General features: G+C 40.0%; 1 long non-coding RNA gene across 1 annotated transcript; it reads left to right on the top strand.

The window, feature by feature from the left end:
* The first annotated feature begins 2,702 nt into the window (after window positions 1–2,702).
* Window positions 2,703–4,479, top strand: LOC113897833. The gene is made up of 2 exons (XR_003512440.1): window positions 2,703–2,849; window positions 3,533–4,479. It is a non-coding gene; the product is annotated as an uncharacterized LOC113897833 (long non-coding RNA).
* The last annotated feature ends 19,433 nt before the right edge of the window (window positions 4,480–23,912 follow it).

Below are 23,912 nucleotides of genomic sequence, written 5' to 3'. Positions count from 1 at the left end.
GGCCAAGCAGCAGGCCAGCAGCTGTTTCTCAAATGAACTGTTAACTGTAGAGGATAGTCTAGTTTTGCTCTTAAAAGTCTGCACTGTGGTTCTCTAGAGGGGAGCAAAGGCTCCACGTAGGTTCTCCACCTGCCAGTGAAGCTCGCTTTTTTCAAACTACATGAAAGAATTCACCTTTCCAGGTCTCCTCCTTTATGCAATACTGTTCTATAGAACTCTATCGCTCTCATTTTGATCCCTACTTCCAATGAGGGTTGTTTCTCCTTCCTGTGCCATCACATAATGAGCAAACCACCTGGGAGACCTGCGCCTTAGAGTGAAACTGAAAGATCACACTTTTCTAGGATAGACATGGAAGGAGGAAACAGGGAAAGAGTTTTTCTTAATCTGAAGTCCTCTAGAATCCCTAAGGCCTCTGTAAAGATCAGGTTTGACTCCTATGATCTGGTCCTCTGAAGCAGGAGTTGGGGGCATCATGTCTATAAATCCTTCCATTAGACTGGCAGGCAAGACTCAAAAGAAAACATGATTCAGAAGCCAAGGTTAGAAGGGACATCGAAAGATCATCAAACACTCAATAAATTAGAAAAAACATTAACCCAGGGAGAAGAAAGCCGTATCTCTCCCAGCTCTGTCATTAGCCAGGTGACAGAGGACTGGTAGATCTGGCTCCTAAGGCAGGAAGGCTGACTTCTCAAACATCCTTCTGGGGAGACATAGCGATAGTCAGGGAGGGTGAGCTCAGAGTTCCAGAGTCTGAATTGTTACCTTCCCATTACCTATCTCAGTAAGGTGCAGCAATAATGTGCAATTTCTTTGCTTTGATTGAAATTTCAACCTCGGAGAAATGTCTATTTAGTTCTTTGGCCCATTTTTTGATTGGGTCATTTATTTTTCTGGAGTTGAGCTGTAGGAGTTGCTTGTATATTTTTGAGATTAGTTGTTTGTCGGTTGCTTCATTTGCTATTATTTTCTCCCATTCTGAAGGCTGTCTTTTCACCTTGCTAATAGTTTCCTTTGATGTGCAGAAGCTTTTAAGGTTAATTAGGTCCCATTTGTTTATTTTTGCTTTTATTCCAATATTCTGGGAGGTGGGTCATAGAGGATCCTGCTGTGATGTATGTCGGAGAGTGTTTTGCCTATGTTCTCCTCTAGGAGTTTTATAGTTTCTGGTCTTACGTTTAGATCTTTAATCCATTTTGAGTTTATTTTTGTGTATGGTGTTAGAAAGTGGTCTAGTTTCATTCTTTTACAAGTGGTTGACCAGATTTCCCAGCACCACTTGTTAAAGAGATTGTCTTTAATCCATTGTATATTCTTGCCTCCTTTGTCAAAGATAAGGTGTCCATATGTGCATGGATTTATCTCTGGGCTTTCTATTTTATTCCATTGATCAATATTTCTGTCTCTGTGCCAGTACCATACTGTCTTGATAACTGTGGCTTTGTAGTAGAGCCTGAAGTCAGGCAGGTTGATTCCTCCAGTTCCATTCTTCTTTCTCAATGGGCCAAAGAACTAAATAGACATTTCTCCAAAGAAGACATACAGATGGCTAACAAACACATGAAAAGATGCTCAACATCACTCATTATCAGAGAAATGCAAATCAAAACCACTATGAGTTACCATTTCACACCAGTCAGAATGGCTGCGATCCAAAAGTCTACAAATAATAAATGCTGGAGAGGGTGTGGAGAAAAGGGAACCCTCTTACACTGTTGGTGGGAATGCAAACTAGTACAGCCACTATGGAGAACAGTGTGGAGATTCCTTAAAAAACTGGAAATAGAACTGCCTTATGATCCAGCAATCCCACTGCTGGGCATACACACTGAGGAAACCAGAATGGGAAAGAGACACGTGTACCCCAATGTTCATCGCAGCACTGTTTATAATAGCCAGGACATGGAAGCAACCTAGATGTCCATCAGCAGATGAATGGATAAGAAAGCTGTGGTACATATACACAATGGAGTATTACTCAGCCATTAAAAAGAATACATTTGAATCAGTTCTAATGAGGTGGATGAAACTGGAGCCTATTATACAGAGTGAAGTAAGCCAGAAGGAAAAACATAAATACAGTATACTAACGCATATATATGGAATTTAGAAAGATGGTAACAATAACCCGGTGTACGAGACAGCAAAAGAGACACTGAGGTATAAAACAGTCTTATGGACTCTGTGGGAGAGGGAGAGGGTGGGAAGATTTGGGAGAATGGCATTGAAACATGTAAAATATCATGTAAGAAATGAGTTGCCAGTCCAGGTTCGATGCACGATACTGGATGCTTGGGGCTAGTGCACTGGGACGACCCAGAGGGATGGTATGGGGAGGGAGGAGGGAGGAGGGTTCAGGATGGGGAACACATGTATACCTGTGGCGGATTCATTTTGATATTTGGCAAAACTAATACAATTATGTAAAGTTTAAAAATAAAATAAAATTAGAAAAAAAAAAAAAAAAAGAAATTTCAACCTCGACTGAACCCAGTCAAAAGGATTGGAGGGACATCTGGGATTACAGGAGATGGGACAAAGAGTGCTTTCTTGCTAATGAAGTGACTTAATTTACTCTGTCAAAACTCTGGTTTAGATCAGATGTCAGTCCTTCTGGGAAGCATCTCTATGTGCCCCAGGTGGGATGTTTTGTTCCTTTCTGAGACCTCCTGCCAAAGTCTGTTGCTTATATTTTTGCTAAGCTCTTCTTTCAATATGCTTTGGATTGCAGTTAATACCCAGGATGTCAGCATTCTCCTTTCGCTAGGCCACTTGCTCTCATCTGGGATATTAAAACCAAGGATGTAGCAATCAGCAACGAAGTGTGTTGTAAATTACAACTAAAGGTAGGTAAAATAACAACATACAAATGATTCAAGGTGACACTATGATATGTTTCAAGTCTTTTAGTGTTGCTTCAATTCGCCAGCTTTCAAGTGCAATATCTTAGATATAGGAGACATGGGTAGAGAAAGAACAAATGTACCAGGAATTGTTCAGGAGTCCAAGTTTGCTTTTGAGAGTCTTGTACATATTAATGCCATCCACTAAGTAAGCTGAGATAAAAATTGGGAACTGCTGTATTAGAATGAGAGCTCCTTCAGCGAAAGTTCCCTGATTCACCAGTACCTATATTAACTGTGCTGTCCAGCATGATAATATGTACTTAATAATAATATGTGAAATAGAGTAAAGAAACTGAAGAAAATTGAAAGTCCAAAGTAAATAAAATATAACAGAGTGAGGTGTGGAAGAGGGGAAAAAAAGAAAATCATAATTTCCTGATGGGGCTTGAGTGAGTTATTTATGTAATTTGTATAACAGAGTCACAAAACTTTTTAATAATAAACAATAGACATGTATTTCTTGCATGCCTGGGGTCAGCTGGGGTTTTGGCTAGGTGGCTCTGCTGATCTTGGCTGGGCTTGTTCATGGGTCTCAGGTCAGATTGGCTGGCCATCAGCTAGTCTGTCTGACCTTCATTGAGACAACTAGGGCTAGAGCTGCTCTGTTTCTCTTCTTCCATCAGGCTAGTGCAGCCACGTTTCCATGGTGATAACAAGGGGTAAGAGAAGTCATGTGGCAACGTACAAGGACTTTGGAGGCATAGACTCGAAATTGGCCTGCTATCACTTCTGCACAATTCATGGCTAAGGAAGTCATAAGACCAGCTCGCCACTCAAGAAATGGAGAAACGGACTATATCTTTTTAATAAGTAACCACAAATTCATGTGAGAAGGGGTGGATATGGGGACTGTGAAGTGCTGGGGTCATCACTGCAACTGGCTACAGAATCTGAGAAGACTACCCATGCAGGAGCACTGAAGCTTAGGATTGAGGACTTTTTGTTCAGTGAAGTTTCACACTTCCAAAACTCTTCTGTTATTAAATCTGGTGTTGGAATGTTCCTTAGTTGTTCCAGGATACAAATGCTCTGCACAAATTCTATCACATAGCAGTAAAAGGCAGCCATTCTTTTCCATTAGACTTTATATCTGCAAGGGTTATACCAGCAAACATTGTGATGAGAAGGGGACATGGCTCCTGGAACCTGTCTGTTTTCTAAGCATGGGCCTCTGTACATGAATACTCCTGCCTCTGACAATGGACCTCAACCAGAAGTCTGTAACCATTTCTGGTTCATTGTTCCTCTTAAGGGCTCCTGGGGGGAATCAGAGAAATACATCAGGACATATAAGTCCCTCCATCAGCTCTTAGGTAGCAAATATGTGTAACAGTGGAAATGATCCTGATTGCTCTCCATTTATTTCTGCAGCTACCAGTTTCCTCTCTTGCTTGCTGTAAAGTTTAAAACAACATCAATTTTTAAGGACTTAAAGTGCTTTTCTATTTAAAATCAAACAAGACAAGCATCATTTTCATTCTGGGACTGTGCTTTGCTTCTTGAAGTGTAGTGAATATATAGACACCCACTGAAAAATAATAATAATAAAAAAGCTAAGTGATGGAAATGAGTAATTGCTTGGCAGCGAGTCTGCGGGGAGAGCACTGACACTGCACGGCACATATTTCATGAATAATGAGAGGAGTCTCAGAGCTGTGCAATCACTGCCTATTGGGTCAGAAATTTCACATTAGTGGATTCATCAGAGCAGATCAGTGTCATAAAGACACTCTTTCCTGAGGTAAACACACCTTTCCTTCACTGAACTGTCATCTCTCAGTTGCATAGTGGATACAGCTGAGACCTGAGAGGAGGGGCATAAGTGGATTAGGGGTAGTTTATATCCATATCATTCTAAATTCTATCTGCTTATTTGGATAGAAAGAATGTTTTTTTAACAGAGATGAGCTAATAAGTCTGTGGATAACAAAGGGCTTAATAAAGCATAGAGAAATAGAGTAAACACCGCACACCTAGTTCTATGAAATGTTGCTTAGTGGTGATTGAAACTCAGAGAATTTTAAAGCTGTGAGAGGGACTTTAGACCTTGTGTTCTAGGACTACCTTGGTGTGGTAGTCACTAAGTGCTTTCCCCATTATTTTTGGTCCATTGTAGATTTTTACTTTCTGTCTTTTTGCAGTTAGGGGTAGTCATCTGGCTTGAGTTGATGAAACTGTGCTCAATGAATTGTGAACAGAAGCAATGTGGTCTTTTCTGGATGAAGGTTTAAGAGCCCGTGTGCAATCTGCCACGCTGCTTTGTTTCTTCCACCAATGCACTGGGCCTACTGTGCAGATGGGGCTACAGCAGGAGATTGCTACTCAATGAGCTTAGGTCCTGGAGAAAGAGTAGCACAGAGCACTGCCCCCAGATAACCTCTGATGAGTGCGTAACATGCTGCTGCTGCTGCTAAGTCGCTTCAGTCATGTCCGACTCTCTGCGACCCCATAGACAGCAGCCCACCAGGCTCCCCCATCCCTGGGATTCTCCAGGCAAGAACACTGGAGTGGGTTGCCATTTCCTTCTCCAGTACATGAAAGTGAAAGGGAAGGTGAAGTCGCTCAGTCATGCCCCACTCTTAGCGACCCCATGGACTGCAGCCGACCAGGCTCCTCCGTCCGTGGGATTTTCCAGGCAAGAGTACTAGAGTGGGGTGCCATTGCCTTCTCCAGTGTGTAACATGACTGGAAAATAAATGTTGTGAGCCAGGAAGATTGTGGATTTTTGTTACTACAGCACACCTTAGCCTATCCCGGCTGATACACTGAGTACTTTCTTTGCTTTTGCTCAAAGTATCCTAGATGTGGCATCGTGGTTAAGAACACTATTTTACAGTCAGATACACTTAGATTTGAAAGACAGTTTGAAGTGACTATCAGTCCATATAAGATAGAAACCAAGGTAGTTTTGTCAGGATTAAATAAGATAATACATTTAAGATCTTAAGTGTAGTGCCAACCATCATCAACAAATGCTTGTTAGATAAGACAAAGGCAGTTGTACTAAACCAGGAAGCAAATCTTCCCCTTAGAAATAAATGATATTCTTTACCTACAAGTACACACATTTCATAATCTACAAAACTCTACATTTCCTTCTTTCATCCTTAATGGAACCATAGAATATTGGGATAAAGAGCACCTTAGTTACAATCTCATCCAAACTCTTGAGAAGCCAAGTCCAGAGAGGTGAGGGATTTATCCAGAGCCATATACCTGCTTAGTGGAAGAGGCAGAATTAGGACTAGAGCCACCACATAATTGACCATCCAAATAGGACACTTTGAAAGTGACGGGAGAAAATTGTTAGCAACTGTGCCAGAAGAACAGGTGGAAACTTGGACTTTCCCAGGCAAACCAGAACATATGGTCGCCCTCGTTAGGATTTACTTTCCCAGACTCTATGCCTGGTGTCACTTTCCTTCCCAGCAGATGTCTTAATCCTACTGGTGTAAGAAACTCTTCATCATTCTACATCTAAAGATGTAGGGAAGGAAGGGACAAAAAACGGTTGGTTTTCCATTTTGACATTCTCTATAAATCTTTACTACCCCCCCCCCCACCCTGCTTTCTTTAGCTTAGTGTCTTTACTGTCAAGTTTAACTGCTTATAATACTTCAGTAACTGACTTGCTTTAAGCAGTAATGGCTACTGATTACACTAATGGGCCTGCATTTGAAGAAGTTTCCATTGCATGGCAGAGCCCAGAGGTGATTTACTGGAAAAGCAACAACAACAACAAATAGATACTTTCAGATAATGAGCAACATAGAGGAGAATACAGCCAAAATGGGAACAGAAATGATCAGTGGAACTTCTCCAGAAATAACATACTCATTTATTCATTTGCAGACACATTTCTAAAGGAGACCAACTCTCTCCCTGTCAGTGTACAGAAGAGAAATTATATTTTTGAAGGTGTTTGAAATTAACTCATGAGAAAAATCAAAAGTTCAGAAAATATATCCTGGTGTTCTCTTCAAGTTCCAATCCAACAGTGAAAATAAGTCTTGTAGAAGAGAAAGGCTGTGTGAGTAGCTGAGGTGCTGGGATCCTTCTCCATTCCTGAGCAAGGATGCTCCTCCGAACCCCTCGTGTGTGGATAGGCCGGGTACTTCTCGCTACTCAGTCTGTTGTGTCCCTTTCTAAAATCAGAGCTGCCTGTCCCATGAGGAAGCCTCAGGAGAAGATGTTGGTAAAGCATGGCCTTTTGGACCATTCCCTATCAAAACTATGAGTACAAATGCAAATATTGGATAACAAAGTAAGGACGGCAGAGGAGACGTACCTTGGGCACAACTCTGCTGTGGCTTAACCACACCCCTGAGGCACCTTCATATCACACTGTCCGTGCTGGCCCTGCTGTTTCCATCTGCTGAATCGCGATGCAAGGTTGCAGGTGAAGACTTAAGGTGTTGAATTTCCTGCTGCAATGTGCTTTTTCTCATTATCTGGAATCTGGAGATGTGGTAGTGAGCACCCCCATGAAGCCCCATGGCCTGCTCTCTTCCTTCCTCTCCAGTCTTAGGCTTTGCAACCTGGACTCACCACCCTCTAGCTACATTGCCCTCATGCTGCTCACACAGACCAAGCTTGGTCAGACTTCCAGAGCCTTTGTATCCTTCTGTCTGCCTGGGATACTCTCTCTGCTGATCCTCTCATGGTTGGTTATATTTCATCATTTAAAATTCAGGGACTTCCCTTGACTCTGGTATCAATGGCATTAGTGGTAAAGAACTTGCCTGCCAATGCACGAGACATAAGAGATGCGGGTTCGATCCCTGGATCAGGAAGATCCTCTGGAGCAGGGCAATGGCAACCCACTCCAGTATTCTTGCCTGGAGAAACCCATGGACGTAGGGGCCAGGCAGGCTACAGTCCATGGGGCTGCAGAGTCAAATAGTATTGAAGCAACTTACCACACAGGCACACATGGTATCAATATAAGTTAGAAACGTATTTCCAGAAGAGTTTCTGGAATCTAATAGGTCCTCAATAAATATTTTTTGAAAATATGAGTTAATGAATAAATGAATGAATGTATTCCATATTGATTCTGGAATCAAAAGACCAATAAATGACCAATTTATTCTTTAAGACCATCTGAGACCTAATGGGAGACTTCTTCCTCTAGCATGCTATTTCTAAGGGTTCCGTAGAAGATACACTAGAACCAAAGGTATTCAGAATGCTCAAGGAAGAGAATAACGCAGATGGATAGAAATTCAGATGATCCAGACTTTCTGTTGTATCCAATTTATGGTCATCCCTGCTGTGTTTGCATTGTCCTTCCTAGCTCTGCTCACTTCTCTATCTTCTCTAGTCTCATTCTCTGCCTGCTCTCAGCGCTAGAATTATCAAATATGCCCTAATGTTCACTCTACTTTTTGAAACCAAATGTTTTTGAAAATTCACTTTATCTCTAAGCCAATTAACAAAATTCTTTAAAATGATGTTTTATTACAGCTGATTAACTCTCAAAGATCTACACACAGTCATTCTATTTTTCTTCCCAGAGGCTTTTCTGTGCTTATCTTTTAGGAACAAGACATCACATTTTCTCCTACCTCATGACTAAAGTCAAAAAGCCCCAGCCCAGTAAAACTCAAATTGGGTTGAATCAGAATGATTAAATAAGCTCTGAATGATGTGAATGATGTGTTCATTTCAACAAAAGTGGTTTTTTTTTGTTTGTTTGTTTGTTTGTTTGTTTGTTTTTAGCACAATGAGCTCTAAATCAAGTTCAAATTCAGGAGATGATGTTGTGTGATTGCATTCCAAGGAATGACAATCTTTGTCTCCCATGCCATTATTTATTTGAGAATGGGAAGAGAAAATCACTGGTGGAGTTACTCAATTATCATGCTTCAGGTCATTCACTCCATCTTAGGAGAAGTCTGTGACATCAAGTTGTACAAAGTTTATGGGTAACAGAACCAGAGAGAGTAATTTTGTAAAGGATATGTGATGATTTACATGATGACCTAAATTTTGTTGACTCCATTATATTATTCCAATTCTCCTCTTTATTCTCTTTCTCTCCCTCACCCCAACTAGTCTAGTCTATAAGGTCCTAGAATGCATAGATAAGCCCTTTATTTTGCCTTGCTTTTAATTCACACACATTGAAAGGAATCATAGATGAATTAATTGCAGACTATCAGATCAGTCAGGTGAATATATTGGATCTCTTCTGTTTGTTCCTACAGATTCAATCTATGCCCCAGGCAGCTGACCTTTACGGACCCGTCAATAGACCTCTTGCCTGGCATCCAGTTGGGATCTATAATCCCCTGGCAGGGATTGGAGGGCAGGAGCATGAGAATACTTGTTCTGTGCTCCCAACGTGCCAGGACACCTTGGTTGGCCAGGACCTTCCACAGAAGGCTTTGTCTGGCAGTAAATCTCTCGTCCTAAGCAGCTGGCTTTCTCCTCCTGCCCCTTAAGGTCTAGACGGATCCCTGCTGAAACTGGTCTGGGGCATGTCACTATCCCTAGGTGGTTTGCTAGCCCCTGCCTGCACCTATGGAAATGGCCTCTTTATTTAGCTCTCCTTGAATTATTAAATTTGCCTGTACAACTTGTTTCCTGCCATGTCTCTGGTCAAAAAAACAGATGTATAGATGAAGGAAGCCAATATATATCCCCACTAGAAAGTGGGCATTGGTTAGTACAAGCCTTTGGCTAGGACCTCTCCATGCATAGCTGTTTTTCCAACCTCTTAGTAACTATCTGAATCAGACATTAATGAGTCCATTTTACAGATGGGAACTGTGTCCCAGAGAGGTCATGTAGTATGGTCAGGATTGCACAGCTGGTAGATAGAGGTGGTCATGAGGTCCCCCAAAATCCTATCTGACCCCAAAGCTGTTAACAGTGATCGCATATGGAGGGCAAATAATTCCTCATAGATGCAGAGAAAGTAGGAATAGGGGCAAGAGTAAGTCCCCAAGGAATGGGACTTCCCTGGTGGTCCAGTGGCTAAGACTTTGCATTCCCAATGCAGGGGGCCTGGGTTCGATCCCTGGTCAGGGAACTAGATCCCACATGCCACAACTAAAAGTTTGCATTCTGCAACAGTCTAAGGATCCTGCATGCTGCAATTAAAAAAGAGCCCATGTGCTTCAACGAAGATGGGGGTGGGGGGAGGGGTAGGTAGTCAAATAAATAAATATTCTAGAAGTACCCAAGGACTGAGGGCTGTGTGGGAGAGACTGACCTATGTGTTCTTCTGGAATCCACCAGCAAGGTGAAGAAATGAAGGCCAAGGCCTCTTTCACCAACAGTAATGGGCGGATTAGAGCCTGCCCATCCTGGCCACTAAACTTCTTAGGACAGTGGGGTGTCTTTGAGAAGTTTCCCACTGGCTCTCGGCCTCAACCCTACCAGTCACCTCCTGAGGAGGCAAATCTTTTTCTGAGTTTCCACCCGCCTCTCCTCGATGCCTGCGCAATCTGGGACAGAAGTGTAGCACCTCAGCCTCCATTTAATGCTGGGGATCAGAGTCTCTGTGCCTCCCCCTCCCTGTGCGTACAGAGCTCCGCACAGCCTGAAATTCCCAGCTCTGATGGAGAGCTCTGAATTATTCATCAACCCAATAATGGCAGGTGATGAGATCTTTTCCCGATATGTCCCTGTCAGTAGGTGTTTATTAATCTGTTTCACCAGCCGCCCTGCTCTGACCGCGCGGCCTGAAGAACCCCACGCGCTGCCTGACACGTATCGGCAGAGACAGCACTTTAAAGACTCCCTTTTGCCTGGGAGGTCATCTGAAGGTTATTAGGAACAAATTATTTCTTCATTTCCGCTGACTGAGTAGATAGCCTTAATGATCTGTCACCTAGCAATAGCCTGCCTGTTCAAACATAAAGAATGGCAGGCTGATGGGCTTATAACTAGAATCAGTTCATTTTAGCTATTCTCTTGTCAAGCATGTTTCCAAGATACATATAGTATTTACATATTCATGAGCCTCAGCCGACACTGATGCCGTGAGGGGGTCTGTCTGATAATGTGATACAAGTTTGTACTGTGTCCTCAGGCACTTAAAGTCTATTAAGTGAATAAAGTCTACCCAGGGCCTCTCTTCTTGGAGGTGTTCTCCATTTTAAACACTGGGATGCTATCCCAATTTCAAGCACTCATCTCCCTCTCCTTCTCCCTTTCCCTGCCCCCCAACATCCATCAAAATCTGCCCTCCCTACCTCTTACTGAGAGGAAGCTCTGCTTTAAAGAAAGTGAGCGGGCCACTGGGAGTTTTCTCTCCTCCCAGCAGGGCAAACCTATCCATGAGATCTTTGCTTTACATTCCTTTAGGCTTTGTGTAGGTAACTCAAATGACATTGTATAAAGCAAAGTGAAGCGGCAGCTGGCTTTGCAAATTTTGGACTCTGACAGCACTTTCGAGTCTCCTTGGGCTACTTGTAGCTAATTATTATTTCATGCCTTTGACTTCGATGGCCTATGGTCTTGTCTCAGTCTGTCTAGTTGAGGATGGTGCCTGAGGCATAAATCTTGCTATGCAACTAAATCACCTGGGGAGGACCTGAAATTTGTCATCTGGAGAGAGAGATTCTTATTATCCCATCTCCAATCTCCCATTTTCTATGCTACTCAAAACAATCTTCCTTATCCCTACTGTGATTCTTAAAAGAAAAAAATGTAAAAAAATATAATTCGTACGTATGTTGTTAGTATGTATTAGTATGTACATTGTTATGCCAGTTTGGACATCTCTCTGCTAAACAAATATTCTATGTATCTATTTATCTTTCATTCATTCACTTGGCAGCCTGTGGCTGTGCTATGAAACTCTAGAAGACCTAGAATATCTGAGTCCAGTTTGGGTTTGTACCATTTTTCTTAGGGGCCAGGTTCCAGCTTCATGAATCATTACATGCCAAAGAAAGTAAATTGCTTTTTAAAATACTACTGAGTTGTCCTTGAGTATAGGAACCTTAATTACTTACACAGGATAAGTACAAAAAAAAATAATAATAACATCTCATATAGGAATTTTTGGGGAGATTTCAGAGACTGCTCACTTCCTTTAAGAATCAGTTTTTCTGCATGTGAAATGGGGATAATAACTTGAATCCTTTTTCCTACTTATAAAGTCGTTATGAGGATTAATGAGATAATAAGTTGGTGAATGTATTGGGAATCCCTTGAGGAGCACTAAAATTGACTCAAGGCATAATTGTTTGGCAGGTAAATAATTATCCCATTAACCTAACTATGTGCCTTTCATTCAAAAATTTTGTCAAGCACTTTGATTTATTTTTCACAGGAGCTTTAGGGCTGTTCCTGTATGGGCATGGACTCCAGTAGGTTGAGGGACCATAAAATCAAATGAAAGCCCAAGGTAACCAAGCAGGGATTGCTCTAGCAGAAAAGAGTGGGATCCCAGGAACACCTGGGTCTCCCCTTCTGCCATGACAGAAACTCCAGTTTTAAGAAAATAAGCTTAAAAAATCTAGGCCTTCGTAGTCTGAGATGGCAACCACTAGCCCCAAGTGGCAATTTACATTTAATTAAAAAAGGAAGTAAGATTAAAAAAAATTAGTTTCTTAGTCAGAGCAGCCGCACTTCGAGTGCTTGCTACTTGTATGTGGCTAATGGCTACTGTGCTGGACAGAGCAAATATGTGACGTTTCCATCATCTCAGAGGGTTCTGTTGGACAGCACTAGATTAGGTCACTCTCAAACTTGAATGTGCGTAAGAATGACTCAAGGAGCTTCTTAAAATTCGTATTTCTGAGACTCTCAGAAATCCTGATTCCGTAGGTGTGAGGAGAATCATGGCAATCTGAATATTTAAAAAGTTCTCCAAAATAATTCTGATGGTGATGGTTGGTGACAAAATCTGGATTTCCCAATGCTATTCAAAGTGTGTTCCATAGACTGGCAGCATTTACATCACCTGAGAGTTTGTTTAAAAGGAAAATTCAAGAATTGAGTATAGGGCTCAGAAATCTATATACAAGCTTTCTGGGTGATTCTTGTGGATGCTAAACTTTGAGAACCACTAATCTAGATAGTAGAACAATGCAACTGTAGCCTGAACATTGTTGAAATTTAGATATAAAAATTCACAGTCTAAGATGACTACATTAGGATTTACTTACAGTTACATCCTACAGGAGATCAGTCCTGTGTGTTCACTGGAAGGACTGATGTTGAAGATGAAACTCCAATACTTTGGCCACCTAATGTGAAGAGCTGACTCATTGGAAAAGACCCTGATGCTGGGAGGGATTGGGGGCGGGAGGAGAAGGGGACGACAGAGGATGAGATGGCTGGATGGCATCACCGACTCAACGGACATGGGTTTGGGTAGCTTCCGGCAGTTGGTGATAGACAGGGAGGCCTGGCGTGCTGCAGTTCATGGGTCACAGAGTCAGACATGACTGAGGGACTGAACTGAACACGGAATCCACTTATATAAAATTCATCTGTCCATCCTTCCATCCTTTCATTCATTCACAGCTTTTAGGATATCTATTATGTGCTAGTCATTTGTGATGAAAATTGGGAATTTTCAGCAGGAAACAAAATTTTCATAATCTGTCAGATTAGTTTAATTGTTTCTAACTCAATTTTTATTATTTTTTCCTTCAATTTTTGGTGGGATGAAGTACAAATTTAAAGTACTTTTTAAACTAGAGGCTGGTTCATTGTACTGAGCTCCCCTCCAATTGTTTGCAAAGCACAGATCAACAGGTGGTTTTGTTTAGGTTCACACAGATATTAAAGGTTAAATAATGCTAGAAGTCAATTTGCCAAACCTAGGCCAGTACCAGCAGTGTTTAGGGGCAAAAATGAGTAATGAAATTTTCTAGCTAATTCATAGTCAAATGTTCCAGTGTTTACTTTAGTGGCTTTAGTTACTGAATATTTTCAATATCAATTTGTAAAAAACAAGGTTTTATCACAGCATTGATAATAACCCTGATATATATGAATTTCACATTCCATTTTTTCCTTAAAATACGTTTTAAATAATTTTGTTTTTAATTTTTTTTTATCATGGAAAACGTCAAACACAGAGAAGTAGAAGAAATATTATAATAAACTCCCATGTACCACCACCTAGATTTAATAATTCTTTCAATTTATGGCTGATCCTTTTACTTCTCTCTACTTCCATCCAATTCCTTTCTCCATATTATTTTGAAGAAAATGTCAGGTACCTTTCACCTTTTGATAGTTCTATATATCTCTAAAACATAAGGATTGTTACACACACACACACAACCATAATACCATTATGATCACAGTAAAAAATAAAAAATTTTGTAATATTATCAAATATTCAGTTTTCCAATTTCCACATCCTTCAATAATGTATTTTTTCACTTGCTCTGAATTAATATAAAGTCAATATGTTGCTATCAAGTGATATTTCTTAGTCTCTTTCAATAAACTGATAATCCATCTCTTTTTGTCCTCATATTTATTTATCAAATAAATTGGTTTGGATGTCCTATAGCTTTTTACATTCTGAATTCTGCTGACTGCACATTGCTGGTATCATTTAGCATGTTCCTGTATCCTCTATATTTCCTGTAAATAGGTAGTTGGATCTAGAGGTAAAATCGTATCATTTTTTTTTACAAGACCACTTCATAGGTGATATTGAGTTATTTCATCAGAAAGTACATGATGTCACTTCATGATGTTCATAGTTATTGACACTTCATGCTGAGATCCATTAATTAATTTGGATTTTTAAGACGGTGATACCCTAATTCTATTATTGCTTACTCATGTATTAGCTGGGATGCTTTTATACAGAGAAGTTTTCACTTATCTACTATTTAACTGGTATAACTTCATTTAGGAAGGATAATAAAAATGCTTCATTTTTCTCTTTTATTTATCAGTTGGCAAATAATAAGTTGGTTCACTAGCAATTAGTTATTTTTCACTTCCTTCTTCCCTTTCCTCCTTCCTTCCCTCCTTCCTCTTTCTCTCTCCTTTCTTTCAACTCACTGATTGCAACATTTTTAATATATTTCACTTCATTGCAGTTACTGTCTTTACTGATTTTCAAATTGCCCCATCTTTGCTCAGTAGGAGCTTCCTCAGGTTGGTTCCCATGTCCTTTTGACACAGTGGTCCTTGGCTGTTTTGTATATTTCTAGGCTTATTTTGTATATTTCCTGCTCTGAACATGGAGTTAGAGGTTTCTACACATATCTCAGATGTGACTTTTTTCTTTTGTGAAAAATTTTATTTGGAGTAAAATATTTGAGGAGGTCCATTGCTATAGCGTTGCTCAGTATTTATAGGTCTTTCCAGGAAGCAGAACTAGAAAGTATATTATCTAAAGATAAAATATATTTTGAGATTTTTTCCAATTCCAATTCAATACTATTGGGTTTTTATGTTGCTAGCTTCTTTAATATTACATATACTATGAATTGTTCCAAAATCCCTCCCACTTTCAACTGTTGGTATTAAATTAGGTAGCTGCAAATTCCAGGTGGATATTTGTGAGTTAGGTTGGGGTTTTTGCATTCTTTAGTCTGTCAACACCCTGTTAACTTCCTTGGGTTTCCTCCCAAACAGGTGCTGATGTTATGCTGATTTTGTAGATATGATGCTTCTTTCCCCCTACCTGCTCGTATTAGGGGTTCAGGGGGATACTTTACCACCCAGCTTTGTTTTAGTTGCAGTCAGGGTTTTTGTTGACGTCCTAATACCTGTCTTTTTCAATGAGAACATTGATGAAATTCACAAATTGCACTCTTATCTTCCTCTTGAAGTGCATTTTAAGTTTTATGCTATGCTATAAAAGATGAATTGTTTTCACAACATATTTTAATAGAATTCCTGTTTGTAGCTTCAGGTTCCAAAGGTTTAAAGGAAAAAGGGAGCTAAGTTTCCTCAGGTGATAGTTCAGTTCAGTTCAGTTGCTCAGTCACGTCCGATTCTCCATCCCAAGGACCGCAGCACACCAGGCCTCCTCGTCCATCGCTACCTCCCGGAATTTACTCAAAATCATGGCCGTTGAGTCGGTGATGCCGTCCAACCATCTCATCCTCTGTTGTCCCCTTCTTCTCCAGCCTTCGATCTTTCCCAGCATCAGGGTCTTTTCAAATGAGTCACTTCTTCACATCAGGTGGCCAAAGTATTGGAGTTTCAGCTTCAACATCAGTCCTTTCAATAAATATTCAGGACTGATTTCCTTGAGGATGGACTGCTTGTATCTCCTTGCAGTCTAAGGGACTCTCAAGAGTCTTCTCCAACACCATAGTTCAAAAGCATCAATTCTTCGGCACTCAGCTTTCTTTATAGTCCAACTCTCACATCCATACATGACCACTGGAAAAAACCATAGCCTTGACTAGACGGACCTTTGTTGGCAAAGTAATGTCTCTGCTTTTCAATATGCTGTCTAGGTTGGTCATAACTTTTCTTCCAAGGAGTAAGCGTTTTTTAATTTCATGGCTGCAGTCACCATCTGCAGTGATTTTGGAGCCCCCCAAAATAAAGTCTGTCACTGATTTCACTGTTTCCCCATCTATTTGCCATGAAGTGATGGGACCAGATGCCATGATCTTTGTTTTCTGAATGTTGAGCTTTAAGCCAACTTTTTCACTCTTCTCTTTCATTTTCATCAGGAAGCTCTTTAGTTCTTCTTTGCTTTCTGTCATAAGGGTGGTGTCATCTGAATATCTGAGATTATTGATATTTCTCCCTGCAATCTTGATTCCAGCTTGTGCTTCATCCAGTCCAGTGTTTCTCATGATGTACTCTGCATAGAAGTTAAATAAGCAGGGTGACAATATACAGCCTTAACGTACTCCATTTCCTATTCGGAACCTATTTTCTGTTGTTCCATGTCTAGTTCTTTTTTTTTTTTATTTTATTTTTAAACTTTACAATATTGTGTTAGTTTTGCCAAATATTGAAATGAATCCACCACAGGTATACACGTGTTCCCCATCCTGAACCCTCCTCCCTCCTCCTTCCCCATACCATCCCTCTGGGTCATCCCAGTGCACCAGCCCCAAGCATCCAGTATCGTGCATCGAACCTGGACTGGTGACTTGTTTCATACATGATATTATATATGCTTCAATGCCATTCTATCTGGTTCTAACTGTTGCTTCCTGACCTGCGTACAGATTTCTCAAGAGGCAGGTTGGGTGGTCTGGTATTCCCATCTCTTGAAGAGTTTTACACAGTTTGTTGTGATCCACACAGTCAAAGGCTTTGGCATAGTCAATAAAGTAGAAATAGATGCTTTTCTGGAACTCTCTTGCTTTTTCTATGATCCAGTGGATGTTGGTAGGGACACTGAATAAACAGGTCACTCTCATCTTTGTGAGTAACTGGAGATTTCATAGAGAAACTCTGCTGAAATGACTGTGCTTAACACTGTGTAGCAAAAATCCATTAAAAAAATTCAATATTTCAATGAGAAGGAAAATGAAGGGAGATACCACAAAATACTTTTCTTTTCAAAAAAACAATTCTGAATGGTTGAAAGGCAGGATAACAGAAAAAGGATAAAGGAGAACCAACTAACATCTATCTTTGAAAAATAACCAATTATAATAAAATATTTTGTGCACATTTCCTCCAAGTATCCATTTGTGAAGACCAGAAATAATTTAAAAGTCCAGGCCTAAAAATAGATAATATTATAGCAAATAATCCAGAGCTTGCTAAAACTAGTTTAACTATTAGAGTGATTTCCAGAGAATAGTCTCTAGTATTAACTTGAGTATTTTCATCTTTACAACATAAAAACTATAAAATATTTTAGAATAAAATTAGAAACTTGCACTATTTACCACCTATTATCTCATGCTTCAATAACTTTTGTTTCAAGATATATTCACATAGCATACAATTCACCATTTTAAGTGTATAATTGAGTGGTATTCATATCTATATTCACGAGATAGCAAAGCCATCAGAACTATTGAATTTCAGAACATTTTCATTATCCTCCCCCTCAAAAATCCCAAACCTGTTAGTAGTCACTCCCCTTTCCCTATCCCCATGCCTTGACAGCTATGAATCTACTTTCTGTCTCTATGGATTTGCCTATTGTGGGCTTTTCACATAAACCCCAAACACAGTGCCCATATATACAAAACTTTTAAATTCAAAAATATATTTTCCACCATTGGTATGGAAGTATTTCTTCCCAGGTGAAAATCTCTACATGCACATTATTCTGTTGTGCAAAGCACAATGCTCCATGTTATATTCTTTTGACTTTTACCTTTGAATCAATGCTACTTGATAGCTAATATCTATCATTCTTCTCTCATTCAGCTGCCTCACTTATTGCTTCGATTATAGAGATTTGAATCCCCTATCCTCAGCCTGACTGACCAGAAATGTCTCTTTCACCTGGTCAAGTAAATCAAATGGTCAGGTTAGGGGTATTTCAATGTCCTCATTTCTTAAATACTCACAAAAGCTTTCCTGGAAGCTTTACTGTTTCTACTATTCATGTTATTGATTCATTTGTTCTTCTATTAAAGAATTTACTCTGCATCCCTACTATATGCTATGCTCTATGTACTATATACTAAGTACTGGGAAAACAGGAATGCTTCCAAGTCACTAGTTTTCACTTTACAGATGTCATAAGGGCAAAAGAGTTATTGCCATAGAGTATGATAAGAGCAGCAAGAGGAAACAGACAAAGGGGTTCTGGAAGCACACTTCAGCTTTGGCAGTCTGCAGAAAGCTTCCTTGAAAAATTGTTATCTAAACCAAAACCCTAAGGATGAGCAGGAGATAAGTGATAAGGAGAAATAAGGATGGGGCCAAAGATAACTCAAAATACTTCCTTGGATTCTAAGTACATTAATTTAATAAAGTTAATTTTCACCTATTCTGAGCAAAGTCCTATAGGGTATAGAAAGATAAATATAGAGTATATTAAAATGTATATGAAGTTAATATTTTTGAACAAATAGATGAATAAATATATCCCAGCCAATGCCATGAACTTTCTAACAGAAGAAATATAACCTGTTGCCAGCTTTATCCTCAGCACTTACAAAAAGACTAACACAGAACAAGAATAAAATACTAGTTTGTTACTAATAATGACAATGATCAAAATGGGAACTGGCTCTAGGGAAAAAATGTTTTGTAAAAAAGTAAATATACTTAGAGAACCAGGAAATTTAAACTGATGCATTAGTCCAGCTAACCCCACATAAAACTGCTGAAACAAATTCAAAATTTTCAGGTGCTCAGTGCAATAGTTTACTATGTACTTGCTCACATTACAATCAGATGTGGGGCAGAGATTTCCTTCACATTTTCCCAGTAGCAGAGAATTGAGAATCCAGGCTGCTTCTATTTTTCCAGTTTTACTGAGGTATAGTTGATAAATAAAATTGTAATATATTTAAAGCATGTATGTGATGATTTGATGTACATATACATTATGAGAGGATTTGAATCAGAGTTAATCAACTGATGGGATCAACATTCAGTCAGTTCAGTGGCTCAGTTGTGTCCGACTCTTTGCAATCCCATGAACCCCAGCACGCCAGGTCTCCCAGTCCATCACCAGCTCCCGGAGTCCACCCAAACCCATGTCCATTGTGTCGGTGATGCCATCCAACCATCTCATCCTCTGTCATCCCCTTCTCTTCCTGCCCTCAATCTTTCCTAGCATCAGGGTCTTAATGAGTCAGCTTTCCACATAGGTGGCCAAAGTATTGGAGTTCAACTTCAACATTAGTCCCTCCAATCAACACCCAGGACTGATCTCCTTTAGGATGGTCTGCTTGGATCTCCTTGAAGTTCAAGGGACTCTCAAGAGTCTTCTCCAACACCACAGTTCAAAAGCATCAATTCTTCAGCGCCCAGCTATCTTTATAGTCCAACTCTCACATCCATACAGGACTACTGGAAAAACCATAGCCTTGACTAGATGGATCTTTGTTGGCATAGTGATGTCTCTGCTTTTTAATATACTGTCTAGATTGGTCATAACTTTCCTTCCAAGGAGTAAGCGCCTTTTAATTTCATGTCTGTAATCACCCTCTGCAGTGATTTTGGAGCCCCCCAAAATAAAGTCTGACACTGTTTCCACTGTTTCCCCATCTATTTGCCATGAGGTGATGGGACCGGATGCCATGATCTTAGTTTTCTGAACGTTGAGCTTTAAGCCAACTTTTTCACTCTCCTCTTTCACTTTCATCAAGAGGCTCTTTAGTTCTTCTTCACTTTCTGCCATAAGAGTGATGTCATCTGCATATGTGAAGTTATTGATATTTCTCCCAGAAATCTTGATTCCAGCTTGTGCTTCCTCCAGCCCAGCGTTTCTCATGATGTACTCTACATATAAGTTAAATAAGCAGGGTGATAATATACAGCCTTGACGTACTCTGTTTCCTATTTGGAACCAGTCTGTTGTTCCGTGTCCAGTTCTAACTGTTACTTCCTGACCTGCAAACAGGTTTCTCAAGAGGCAGGTCAGGTGGTCTGGTATTCCCATCTCTTTCAGAATTTTCCACAGTTTACTGTGATCCACACAGTCAAAGGCTTTGGCAGAGTCAATAAAGCAGAAATAGACATTTTTCTGGAACTCTTTTGCTTTTTCCATGATCCAGTGGATGTTGGAAATTTGATCTCTGGTTCCTCTGCCTTTTCTAAAACCAGCTTGAACATCAGGAAATTCATGGTTCATGTATTGCTGAAGCCTGGCTTGGAGAATTTTGAGCATTACTTTACTAATGGTGAGATGAGTGCAATTTTGCAGTAGTTTGAGCATTGTTTGGCATTACCTTTCTTTGGGATTGGAGTGAAAACTGACCTTTTCCAGTCCTGTGGCCACTGCTGAGTTTTCCAAATTTGCTGGCATATTGAGTGCAGCACTTTCACAGCATCATCTTTTAGAATTTGAAATAGTTCAACTGGAATGTCATCATGTCCACAAGCTTTGTTTGCAGTGATGCTTCCTAAGGCCCCACTTACTTCACATTCCAGGATATTTGGCTCTAGGTGAGTGTGAGTGATCACACCTTGGTAATTATCTGGGTCATGAAGATCTTTTTTGTACAGTTCTTCTGTGTATTATTACCACCTCTTAATATCTTCTGCTTCTGTTAGGTCCATACCATTTCTGTCCTTTATTGAGCCCATCTTTGCATGAAATATTCCCTTGGTATCTCTAATTTTCTTGAAGAGATCTCTAGTCTTTCCCATTTTATTGTTTTCCTCTATTTCTTTGCATTGATCGCTGAGGAAGGCTTTCTTATCTCTCCTTGCTACTCTTTGGAACTCTGCATTCAGATGCTTATATCTTTCCTTTTCTCCTTTGCTTTTCACTTCTTTTCTTTCCACAGCTATTTGTAAGGCCTCTTCAGACAGCCATTTTGCTTTTTTGAATTTCTTTTTCTTGGGGATGATCTTGGTCCCTTTCTTCTGTACAATGTCATGAACCTCCGTCCATAGTTCATCAGGCACTCTATCAGATCTAGTCCCTTAAATCTATTTCTCACTTCCACTGAACAGTCATAAGGGATTTGATCTAGGCCATACCTGAATGGTCTAGTGCTTTTCCCCACTGCGATGGTGCACGAGCGTGGCCGAGAGGAGCTTTCCCATGTCCAAGGTAAAGAACGGTGGCTGCACTTTGCTGGAGTGGCCATGAAGAGATACCCCACGTCTAAGGTAAGAGAGACCCAAGTAAGATGTTAGGCACTTAGAGAGGGCATCAGAGGGCAGACAGACTGAAACCACAATCACAGACACCTAGCCAATCTGATCACACGGACCATAGCCTTGTCTAACTCAATAAAACTAAGCCATGCCATGTGGGGCCACCCAAGACAGATGGGTCATGGTGGAGAGGTCTGACAGAATGTGGTCCACTGGAAAAGGGAATGGTAAACCACTTCAGTATTCTTGCCTTGAGAACCCCATGAACAGTATGAAAAGGCAAAATGATAGGATTCTGAAAGAGGAACTCCCCAGGTCAGTAGGTGCCCAATATGCTACTGGAGATCCGTGGAGAAATAACTCCAGAAAGAATGAAGGGATGGAGCCAAAGCAAAAACAATACCCAGTTGTGGATGGGACTGGTGATGGAAGAAGGTTTGATGCTGTAAAGAGCAATATTGCATAGGAACCTGGAATGTTAGGTCCATAAATCAAGGTAAATTGGAAGTGGTCAAACAGGAGATGGCAAGAGTGAACAACAACATTCTAGAAATCAGCGAACTAAGATGGACTGAAATGGGTGAATTTAACTCAGATGACCATTATGTCTACTACTGTGGACAGGAATCCCTTAGAAGAAATGGAGTAGCCATCATAGTCAACAAGAGTCCAAAATGCAGTACTTGGATGGGATCAACTGATGGATGTTATTCAACATCCATCAGCTCACATATTTGCCAATTTGTGTGTGTGAAAACACTTAAAATATAATCTCTTAGGAAATATCAATTATACAGTAGTGTTATCAACTATAGTCACTATGTTATACATTAGATTCCCAGACCTTGTTCTTCTTATAACAAACTTTGTATCCTTTTATCAGCTTCTTATTTGCCACACTTTCTAGCTCTTGGCAACCACCCGTCTTTTCTGTTTCTTGAGTACATTTTTTTTAAGATTCTACATCTAAATGATACTATGCAGTATTTAAAGCAATAATTCTCCTTTGCAAATGTGTTTGAGGAGGAATTCTAAGTGGTATGGGTTTACCATATATCATGTCTGTTACCCTGTTATACTTCTCCAGCAACACAAAAACAGATACGTACAAAATTATTTTTTGCAGCATTATTTATAATTGAAAATTAGTGGGAATGTCAAATGCCTAACATTAATTGAATTAGCTATGGGTTATACCCAAACAGAATAATATGTAGCCATAAAAAAGAAAGAAAAAAATCTATCTGAAGGGATATGAAGTACTTTCCAAGATATACTGGTAAGCAAAATGATTAAAGAGCAAAAGATATATATGCTAAGTTTCCTTTTGTGTTAGAAATAAACAAATAAGCATATATCTACTTGTTTTTGAAAAAAGAAACAGACTGAAGCAAAACTACCATTGAACTCTGAACAACATGGTTTTCCCATCTAGCAGAGAATTGAGAATGTGTAAGCATGCACACACTTACAGGTGGATTTTATTTTCTAAAGTAAGTACTTCTGTACTACAAAATTGGTGCTTGGTTCAGTCAATGGTGCAGAGGAACCATGGACAAAGGAACTCTGACTTTAAGTTATATTCGGATTTTCAACTGTGCAGTAGGTCCATACCCCTAACCCCCAATTCCTGTGTTGTTAAATGGTCAAGTGTAATGTGGTTGCCAGAAGGAATAAGTAGGATTAGGGTGAAAGGGAAATAGGGTGACATTTCCTGGAATATAATTTTAGGTACAGAATTAATGGGTACAGTCCATGGGGTCGCTAAGAGTCAGACACGACTGAGCGACTTCACTTTCACGCATTGGAGAAGGAAATGGCAACCCACTCCAGTGTTCTTGCCTGGAGAATCCCAGGGACAGGGCAGGCTGGTGGGCTGCTGTCTATGGGGTCTCACAGAGTCGGATATGACTGAAGTGACTTAGCAGCAGCAGCTAATATTAAACGGGAAAAAAAAAAAAAAACAAATAACTAAATCAAATGAATAAAGATGAGAGAAAACATAAAATGGAACAGGAATATTGAAAAAAAACAAACACCCTAACTGTATTTTCTATGAACAACATACCCACACCAAAGCAAGTGATTTTTTAGCACAAAATTTTGACTTTAGATTCCCAGCCCCCAAACAAAGAACTGTAAGAATGCAGGTTTATTTTCTTTTTTATAGTGGTATAGGCTAGCAATTCTGAAACTACTTTCTGTGCATTATAGACTTAACCTCAATGCTGAGAATAAGATAGTTCAATATGTGTATACTGTTTAATCATTGAAAAGTGTGATAGTTGCTTAGTTGTGTCTGACTCTTTGCGACCCCATGGACTATAGCCTGCCAAGCTCCTCTGTCCA

Source organism: Bos indicus x Bos taurus, chromosome 8 (assembly GCF_003369695.1).
Source record: "Bos indicus x Bos taurus breed Angus x Brahman F1 hybrid chromosome 8, Bos_hybrid_MaternalHap_v2.0, whole genome shotgun sequence".
NCBI classification, from domain to species: domain Eukaryota; kingdom Metazoa; phylum Chordata; class Mammalia; order Artiodactyla; family Bovidae; genus Bos; species Bos indicus x Bos taurus.
The sequence above is the reverse complement of the archived record's forward strand: the minus strand, read 5'-3'. Positions and strand labels throughout refer to the sequence as shown.